The sequence below is a fragment of the Alosa pseudoharengus genome, unplaced genomic scaffold (genome assembly GCF_046254945.1).
Source record: "Alosa pseudoharengus isolate Yale_2024_CS ecotype anadromous, Long Island Sound unplaced genomic scaffold, YU_APseudo_1.1 YU_APseudo_1.1_scf_1, whole genome shotgun sequence".
Taxonomy (NCBI): Eukaryota; Metazoa; Chordata; class Actinopteri; order Clupeiformes; family Clupeidae; genus Alosa; species Alosa pseudoharengus.
Window position 1 is genome coordinate 29,808,886 of NW_027468564.1, and position 10,096 is coordinate 29,818,981.

The following is a 10,096-nucleotide window of genomic DNA, read 5'->3' on the forward strand; positions in this document are numbered from 1 at the left end:
TAATCTAAGAACTAAGTATTGTAAGTGGTGTAAGATAGTTAGTTAGTTAGTTAGTTTATTTGTCCTTACATAGAAAATTTGTTTTCACATACCATACAAGCCTCACAGACATGAAATACATAGATACACACAGTCACGGTTCTTCGCCCACCCCCCACCACCCTGCCACCACATACCCCACCCACATAGATGTTAACAGCACATATACAGCACATATATCACAACAGCACATATACAGCACATATATATCACATTACACAGATACAAACAGGAAAACCATCACCAGTTGGCATTACAGAGGAATGAGGGTGGCACAGTGATCCATCACCTCTGTGATCTGTTGTTTAGTGCTGCTATTGCAGAGGGCACAAAGCTTTTCCCAAAGCGTACTCGCTTCCACCCCATAGCCCTGTATCTGCGTCTTGATGGAAGCAGAATGAAGAAGTCCGCTCACAGGCTCCAGCTGTGGAGCAACTGGCTGGGGCAACTGCACCGTACGCCAGCGACCTGGGTTTGATTCCCGCCCTGTGGTCCTTTCCGGATCCCACCCCTGCTCTCTCTCCCATTCGCTTCCTGTCACTTTCCACTGTCCTATCATTAAAGGCATAAAAAGCCCAAAAAATATACTTAAAAAAAAAAGTCTGCCTCACATTTTTGTTCCAACCATTCACTTAATTAGCTAATTCTCATTGGCACAAGTTTTAAGCCAGGTGGATCAGCTAATTAGTGAAATCACCTGTATCAAACTGGTCTCACAGGAATCCGTGAAATAGCCACGGACACTTAACTCAAAATCCGTGGTTGGCCCACGGAATCACTCACACGGATTTCGCTCCAATGCAAGTTAATGACACTCATATCCCGTGGCTATTTCACAGATCCCCGTTTCAACAACTGAGTGCAGATTTCACTCAATGGACGTTGTTATCTCATTGGGAAACACACTTTTGATTCATTCAGTTTGTTTTTTATTGTCTTCTATGCAATGCTTCTATGTGGCAACAACAATCCTTCAACAATAGACCTCTGAAGTTCGCCTACAAAAAAGAACCAAAACAGCCATCTTTGCCCATATAAGGAGATCCGGTTGTTAATTGAAGCTAACTACCTATGGCAAGTTGCATTGCAAGTTAGCTCTGGGGTAGCAAAAATCTAAATGTGCCGCCTTCACGTAACGGAGATCACAGTATCCACTCGAAGGTAGAGGACAAAAGTGTGTTCAGGAAAACGTCTGCATTTTAGACTTTTTCATCCCTGCGAGAGTTTTAAAAGATGCGATAATTCAAAATCCCCATGTTATTTTCCCATAGGAAAAATCGCCAGATACCGGATGTCAAACATGGCTGCTTTTTTGTAGGCGAACTTCAGAGGTCTATTGTGAATATTTTGTTAAATGCAGAGGAGGGGCAGTGGGCTACGAGAGACAGCGGGGCGGGGTAAGGAAAGGCTGCGTGCGTAAAAAGCGCAGCTCAATGGCAATGCATGGAATTGATCTTATATTTATTTAATTTAAATTAAATTAAACATAGAATATTAATCTGTGGCGGCCAATTTGGATTTCGTGGCGCCCCGCTGATCCGGGGGGCTGATCCCCCCCGGATCAGCTGTTTCCTTCACGTGTGCAGGGCGTCTTCCGTCAACAACATTACGCGAGATTCCCATCACTGATGTAAAACCTTTTGAGCTTCGTTGGTACAGTGTACTCATCATGCTCATGTAGACAGTAACTATAAATTTCCTATTTACTTTTGTAATTAGTAATTTAAAATAAAAGGTACTGCTTGTATAAACAGTCTTTTTTAATAAACTTCCTGTGCAATTCCAAAGTTCTCAGTATCTCGTTTTAAATGTCAGGACCCTCAGAAGTCTACCAATGCAGTGTGGAGTTACTTGGAACATTTTTAATGGTGTAAAAATAGCGATTTAGCTGCATAGGCTACGCTATGCCCCCACAGCTAGCTGAAAACCTTATGCAAGTTCGGCGAAAATCGGCGCAATTCGGAATACTAGGGGGTGACCGAAGGTGCACTGTAAAACCCAATGATCCATCTCAACAAAAGATTTAAGTTAACATCACTTAAAAACAGCAGAAAGTTTACATGACTTAAGTATTAAAAGTGTAGTGAACTCAATTTTGGTTTGAAGTTATAATAACTAAAAATAAGTTGGCATGATAATTAATCATTTTTCGAGTTGGAGTAAATTAATAGCATTGAGTCGATTCCATGGTGAAAAAAAGAGTTTAAGATGAAAAGTTAGCAGCATAAGTCAACAGCCAATGGGATCGCAGATCTCGACGAGGACAGAGCGCAGTGACTGACTATAGTACAGTACGCTGTGTTTGGAAAATAGGGTCCCGCTGGATTTTCATGTAAAAATTAATTTTTTTGCATATTTTGCTAATATAGAGTCTAAGGATCAAGATTTTTTTTGTCTTCAAATTTTCACGATCCATCTTTAGTGTTTTTTTCTGTATGTTTTAAAATAAGCGATTATATCTAGTCCGAAAAGTGATTTTCACATTTTCTTCTAATTTTTTGACAATTAATTCCACTTTTTGCACACAAAACCCCCAGATAATGTAGAAAGGTTGTTGGTTCTAAAACAATATCCATAGTTTTCAAACTTTGAGTGTCTGAAAAGTGTAAAAACACCTCCACCCTTGTTGCCTATGTCAAAAACGATTTCTTAATCTTTGCTTTTCTTGATGCTTTCCTTGACCTGCCATGTCATTCTATTGTCTACCTTAAGAGAAATTTGTCTTGGAAATAATCTATAATAATAATAATAGTACAGGCAACACAGGTGACATAGGCATGGGTAGTTGAGTAACAGTAGGCAAAATTAACAAACAAAAGAATATAAGGTACAAACAAACAGACAAACCACGGATGGCCCTCTCACAGCCTGAACTAATACAAAAAACAAAAAACTCAAGGGAAAACATTGCTCAGACACTAAACCATGTGCATTTGCTCTCTTTAAAAGCTACGGGTTATCCACAGCCAACAGGCCGGGCGTGCGAGAGAAGCAATGAAGTCTTAGAATTAAGAATAAAGCCATGTTCTTCCAACAACAACAACCACAAACACCCATGCGGCAAAAATATCAAATGACCGGCTGTGTTCTCCCAGAGAGGAAGCTACGTATATGATCACCACCCACAGGTGGACGTGTGCGCCAGCGCTGCAGGTCAGCCTTTCTGCATACACACCTGTCTTTAAAGTTCACCATCCTGGTAGCATACCTATCTACTGCCAAGGCTTGAAGGGGACGGGGAGAATATTTACTTCTGCTACACTGGCAGAGAACTCATGTGAAACAGACTGTGGGAGGTGGAAGGGGTTTGAATGCTGTCCGGCAGTATTATGAGTGGAACGTCTTAAGGGGGCCCTTTTCCCCATACAGCCTGATCTTATAGTGTGTGCCAATTCCATCAAGACACTCCACAATTTCATACTTGGTAGACACCCATGTATCCTGGATTTTGTGGCGACCATGAAAATGGTTCTTGCAAAAGAGTTTACATATATTTAGCAGACACCAAAGTCACTTACATACTGTATGTCAGCTATATTACAAGAGATCACATTGTCCCCGGAGCAACTTGGGGTTAAGTGCCTTGCTCAAGGGCATAACAGTGAAAGCCGGGAATTGAACCGACCGACAACTTTCAGGCTACTGCACGCTAGCCCAGCTCCTTAACCACTACACTACCACTGCCCACTAGAAAAAGACTAGAGTGCCAGGTGGTAATATGGGTACAGTGTCAGGACCGCACACTACAATCTCCCAGAAGAACTAAATTTATTGAGTTAAAAACATAACGCAACGTTTCGACCCACCAGGGTCGAAACGTTGCGTTATGTGTTATGATGGCAGTGTGCGGACAACTACTCTTCTTTCCTTGATAAGCTTTTTTGTCCTGCACCTGGCCTCAGTGAGGTGGGATGTGCATACAACCACTTTGAAGAGGACTACAGTGTTAGGACCACCATGCCTATGATATGCCGCAGCCTCTTCTAAGTGTCTCCTAGCACTAGCATAGACAGAAGTCAGGTACTCTTGATGTTGCACCACCCAATCAGTCGGTGGACTGACCCTGTGGTCACCTCCAGTATATCCAAGTAGGTGGTCGACTGGTAACTGTGGCTTCTGACCGAACATCAGCTCGTATGGGGAGTGCTGTGTGGACTGGTACACGGTGGTATTATAGGCGAACAGGAGCTGAGGGAGCAACTGGGGCCATTTACGCTTCTTTTCAGGGGGTAAGGTCCTGAACAAGTCATGAAGTGTCCTGTTGAAACGTTCACATTGACCATTCCCCTCTGGATGATAAGTGGTGGTTCTAGTCTTTGTTATAGGTGTCACACAGGTGTTTCAACAGCTCCTCCTCAAAGCTGCTCCCCTGATCAGAGTGGATTCTCCTTTGCACGCCATACACATAAAACCATCTCTCAGTTAGAATCTTAGCTACGGTGGAAGCTCTCTGATCAGGGGTGGGAAAGGCCTGGGTAAACTTTGAGAACACATTTGTGACTACCAGAACATTCTCTTGTCCTGTGCTAGCCCAATCCAAGAGAGTAAAGTCAATGGAGATTATTTACAAAGGCTTAGGGGCTAGCATATTTCCCAAGAAGGTTCTGGCTTGGGTTGTCTTGCTTTAGCAAGCACAGTGCTCACACTCAGAACACCACTTTTGCACCTCATGCCACATCTGGGGCCAGTAGCACCTCTGTCATATCAGATCTGTGGTCCTGTCCACCCCCAGATGGCCGTGGTTGTTGTGTAGGCTAGTGAGCACTTTGACTCGCAACACCTTTGGCAGTAAAAGCTGCAGCACTGGATCCCTGGAAGGAGGAGCCTGGATCGCTCGGTACAAGGTCCCATCCACTTCCTGTATCTGGGACCACTGCTTTATCAATTGCGGACTTCCCTTGGTTCACTCCACTTGTCTTAACGGGTATGTGGTCGTCCCTGTCACCAAAACCACAGGTATCTGGAAATACGGGTATGTGGTCGTCCCTGTCACCAAAACCACAGGTATCTGGAAATACAGGGATCAGTCCCTTGCAGGACTTTCCGGTCTCTTTTGGTTCGACCAGGAATGGTGTCCACCATACAAGATTCTGTCATCCAAGAGTCTTGGATAGGTGCACTTGAGGCTTGCATGTTGGCTATGGCAAGCGGCAGGGGGACGTCCAGGCCGTGTGACACAAATCGCAAAGTGTTAGTGGGGCTTGTGGGAAGCCTAGAAAGGGTATCGGCATTGCAATTAGCTGGCCCAGGACAATATTTGATGTTGTAATAAAGAGGGCAAGCTGAGAAACCCAGCAATGTTCCAGAGCGCCCAGTTTCGCTGACTGCAAGTATTGGAGGGGATTGTTGTCAGTGTACACGGTGAACGTGTTGCCCAGGAGATACTTGACATTTTTTTCTGTGATTGCCCACTTGACTGCAAGGAGTTTGAGTTTCATGGCACTATAATTTGACATGTTCCTCTCACTTGGCCGCAAGTCCCGGCTAGCAAAGGCTATTGGTCGCTGTAATCCATCCTTCTCCTGTGACAAAACTGCCCCCAATCCTGCATGGCATGCATCCGTCTCTAAGATAAAGGGACGACTGAAATCGGCATAACCTAGGACTGGTGCTTGAACAAGCCATTCTTTTAAGGCTCTGAATCCAGAAAAAGTTCTGAAGGCAAACCTGAACGTATACATTCAATGTTAACTATCCAATATTCAGATGTCTGTAATTGAAATGTATGCAAATTACTGCATAATTAATGCGATATTGTTAAATTACATGCTTAAACATATATTTTCAGAAAACTTGTAATGCAAAAAAATATTGTCTCTACATAACTAATCAACTAGTAAAGTTTCATAAGAATATCAAGGAGTTACATTTTTTACCCTATTCACCCGTTCTATGTTGCCTATGGAGGCCAGTTTTAGGCCGCAAATGCTAATTAGCAGGTTTAAAACTAAAAAATCAGCTAAGTAAATATGATATTCAGAATCAGCACCCAAAAATTAGGCAGAATACCCTCTTTACCAGTGTTTTCTCACATTTGACCCCCAAGTGATAGTAGTCCCAGTCTTAATTATGCATTATATAAATGATGATATCATCTAAGTGTGAAAATGGATCGTGAAAATTTGAAGACAAAAAAAATCTTGTTCCTTAGACTCTATACTAGCAAAATATGCAAAAAAAACAATTTTTACAAGAAAATCCAGCGGAATTACACAAGACACCGTACTACTAGTGAGGCAGATCATTAGTTAGGCGTTTAGAACTAACCCTTTGCAGAAAATCTTAAGAGAGAATCAGACTTAGTCTTAAAATTTCATTGTCATAAGAAAGAGTGTAAATCGGAAGTGGGTCTTGTGTGTTGTAAGACTTTGCTACGGGTGTCTGCTACCATCTTCTCGACTATCCGGCATCGACGGCCAAGCAGCATCCACTTTCAACATCAACGGCTCTCCTCATAGCGGGACGAACCCGAAGAAAGATCATCCCGCGACCACGTAACATCCACAGATGCTTCCATTTCAAAGGTTTGTGTGTCTCCGTCTCGTTTTCACTACTCCCCGTGTCCATTACCCTCTCAAGTTGACGTTAATTTCCCTACAGATCGTGAGAAACTATTATCTTGTTTTTGTTGCTGTAGTTTTTTATTTGTTTGGTAGTGTGGCTAGCTAGCTAGTTGGGCTGAATGAATAGCCTCTACTAGCGACACGTGTTGAGCCTAAAAGTTACCTAGCTAGCGATTTTTTTAATAATTCAAAAGCCTTTTGTTGTGGGTGGTTTTAGTAGGGATGTCATGCTTGATACCATTATCAATAGCCCAGTGGCACCATGTCCTTGTTGAGCATGGTTGTTAGCTAGAATTCTACATAATTATCGATAGCAAAAACATGATGGACTCTTATTAAGTTAGCTTATAGCATTATCTCAGGAGCAGGTGCTCACAAAATGTGGAAATGTAAGCTATGTGAGTTTTCAACGGCTGGCAAAGTGCGGTTAACGAGCCATTACAGACTATTGCATGGCCAGCACTCCACAATATGTCCATTGCCATGCCCTTATCACAATTACATTTGTTCATTCAAAAGATACAATTAATTAAAAGTGCACATGTCTCGTGTGCACGATGCGGCGCCTAGGTCAGACCGTTAAGAACTTGTCAATAGAAGGGCTTTCAAATGCCCACTTCGTGCATTTAGGCAGCCATTTGTTGAAAGGGACATGTTTCTTCATCTTGGTAGACAAAAGCAAATTGTCCCCTGCCCATTCAAAGACTGCTCATTTACATCAAATGTGTACTCTACTTTTATATATTGATACAAAAAGCTGATGGATAGTTATAGGGTAGAATATGTTCAAACACTTTTACACAGACATTCTCAAAATTAATGTTTTATTTGTTTGATGTTCTTTTCACAGCTTTACAAGGAGTTCCACCGTATTACCAATCAGAACCTCCCATTCAGTTTTTTTGCATCGCTGGATAGATACACGCCACACCTCCTGACGCTGTACAAGCAGAAACAATCTGGAACCTTTGGGCAGAAAATGGTTGCTCTTCTGTTAGACTACAGTAGACAGGTAAGCAACATGAATGTGTTGTTACACAATACTGTGTTGTATATAGTCGGAGACCTCACAAACTTTGTCCATGTCCCAAAACTCAACAGGATAAGAACGACGTCCAGGCAACAAGGAGGGCGGTCCTTTTTGGTTTGGCACTGTATCTGAAAGAGGATGCATCTGATATCTTCAGGAGCTGTATGTACCATATTCATTCATTCATTCATTCATTCATTTACTCACAACAGTTTCAGAACTCTCGCTTTAATGTCATCGTCGTAACTTGTCCTTCTAGGCCGCGAGCTAGGGGGCCTTACCGTGCACCCCCCGCATAATCCAACGTAACTATCTTTTTTTGAAAAGTCCGACCATGCTGAACATGAATTAGAATGTTCATATTGAAAAATTTTTGGTTGCACTACCTGTTTTAGGTGGTCAATGCGTTGCAATACATTGGAATATATTGGAAATGCATTACAGGAACATGACTCTCCATGAAGATGTGACATCTGTCTTTGCATATTTAATCTATCTACAGGACACGTGCTTTTAGTAATTCTATGGTTTGAGTTGTTACTTGGCTTTCCCTAAATATAAAGACCAAAATGTAAAGTCTTTCTACTTGATTTGCCTTGTGAAAACCATACATTTTCTGAAAGCTTGGGTCCTCTAGATGTGATTAAACATGCAAAGACAGATGTCACACCTTTCCCTAGGTCATGGGAGAGTCATGCATTGATTTTCAATGTAAATCTATTCATGGGCCTGAAACAGGTAGTGCAACCCAACATTTTCAATGTAAACATTCTAATTCATGTTCAGCATGTCGGGCCTTTAAAAAAAAAAATGGTTTCGTTGGATTATGCGGGGGTGCACGGTAAGGCCCTCTAGCTTGCGGCCTATTTCCTTCTCGAACAATCATGCTGCAACCCCCCACCCCACCCCCTTTTTGACTCCTTGAAACAGCATACACACAATCTTACACACACACAAACACACACCTCCCTACACTCTCATGATGTCTCTTTTTTGTATACACTCACATGGCAATAATTCTTTGCATTGTCTTGCATTTCTTTCATGTATTTTTAGTAAGCAGACTTTGACGAAGACCAAAGAGGAGCAGTCGCACTTCTGGCCGTTACAGATGAGAATGCCTCAGCAGTTCCCTTTAGCCCGCAACATGTGGCTGTCATTCTGGAGGATCAGGTTGTTCTATTTCACCGATATTGGGCAGATGCACTTGTTATTTTATTTGGCCTTATTTATGCTCTTCACCTGGAATGCCCAGAAAATTTGAAAGGATTCTTTGAATTCATTCAGATCGTTCTGATGAATTTAGATGATGGAAGGAGACAGATTAAGCCCAAATTGTTGTCACTTAAGAATGAGTTAGAACTCAATGTTTAGACAGGGCATCAGAAGACTTAAAATCTTGTGAAGTTGCGTTGGTGTATACACTGTTGTGCACACACTCGTCTGTCTTTCACACACTTTTCTGTAGCACACACACTGACAAGCGTACACACACACTCTTTCACTCAGTCTTGCACACACACTGACAAGCACACTCAAATCTCATGCACAATCAAACATACTCTCTCACTCACACGTGTGCATGCACATGCACATGCACACACACATGCACACACGCATACTCACGCACGCGCACACACACACACTCACTTTGTCTATCAAACACACAGCTATACACTCAGCAGTCTCTCTGCGTCTGTCACACACCCCCTTTTAAATATTTCTTTCTTTTTTCTCAGGCTTTTTGTGTAGGTTATACACTCTTCCTCTTTCTTCCTCTCCATCTCTGTCCCTTTTTCACACGCACACATAAACAAACCCTCTTTCACACATGCAATTTCACACACACACTTTTGAGGTATATGGAATAAATGTTGAAATAATTTTTAAATGTTTATAGAGGAAAAAACTGATGGTTAGTAACCTATGTTTTTGTGAATCTGTTTTATTTTATTTTATTTTTTTCAGCTAGTGAAGCTTTTGGAAGTGTATGGCACAAATGTTCAAATAATTTCAATAAAACAATGTCATTGATCAGTGTCTCCTGTCAAATAACTTTCATAAGTTGGAATACCTCAAATAGTTTAAGGCAATCTGTTTCCTCAAATAGATTGAGTAGTAAAGTGGAAGTTCTGAGTAGTAATCACTTAAATGGTAGAAGTGAACATAAATCAACATAGAAGTTAACATAAAGCAAAATACACAAGTAGTGATAACTCTGCTATTCAACTTAAATGGTTTAAGGCAACTGGTTTTCTCAAATTATTTGAGTTTAACTTAACTTGACCTACTTAAGTTACCAAACTCAAATGATTCAAGGCAATCTGTTTCCTTAAATTATTTGAGTTTAATCAACTTCTCAGGTTTTACAGTGTGCCTATTGGACACATGTAAGTACTCGGCAACATCTTTCAGTGCAGCTAAGGTCAATTTCACACCGGAATTCTCCTTTAACGTCAGAATT

General features: G+C 41.6%; 1 long non-coding RNA gene across 1 annotated transcript; it reads left to right on the forward strand.

The window, feature by feature from the left end:
• The first annotated feature begins 6,293 nt into the window (after nucleotides 1-6,293).
• Nucleotides 6,294-8,866, forward strand: LOC143132292 (uncharacterized). Its single transcript, XR_012988276.1, has 4 exons — nucleotides 6,294-6,563; nucleotides 7,453-7,614; nucleotides 7,704-7,794; nucleotides 8,689-8,866. It is a non-coding gene; the product is annotated as an uncharacterized LOC143132292 (long non-coding RNA).
• The last annotated feature ends 1,230 nt before the right edge of the window (nucleotides 8,867-10,096 follow it).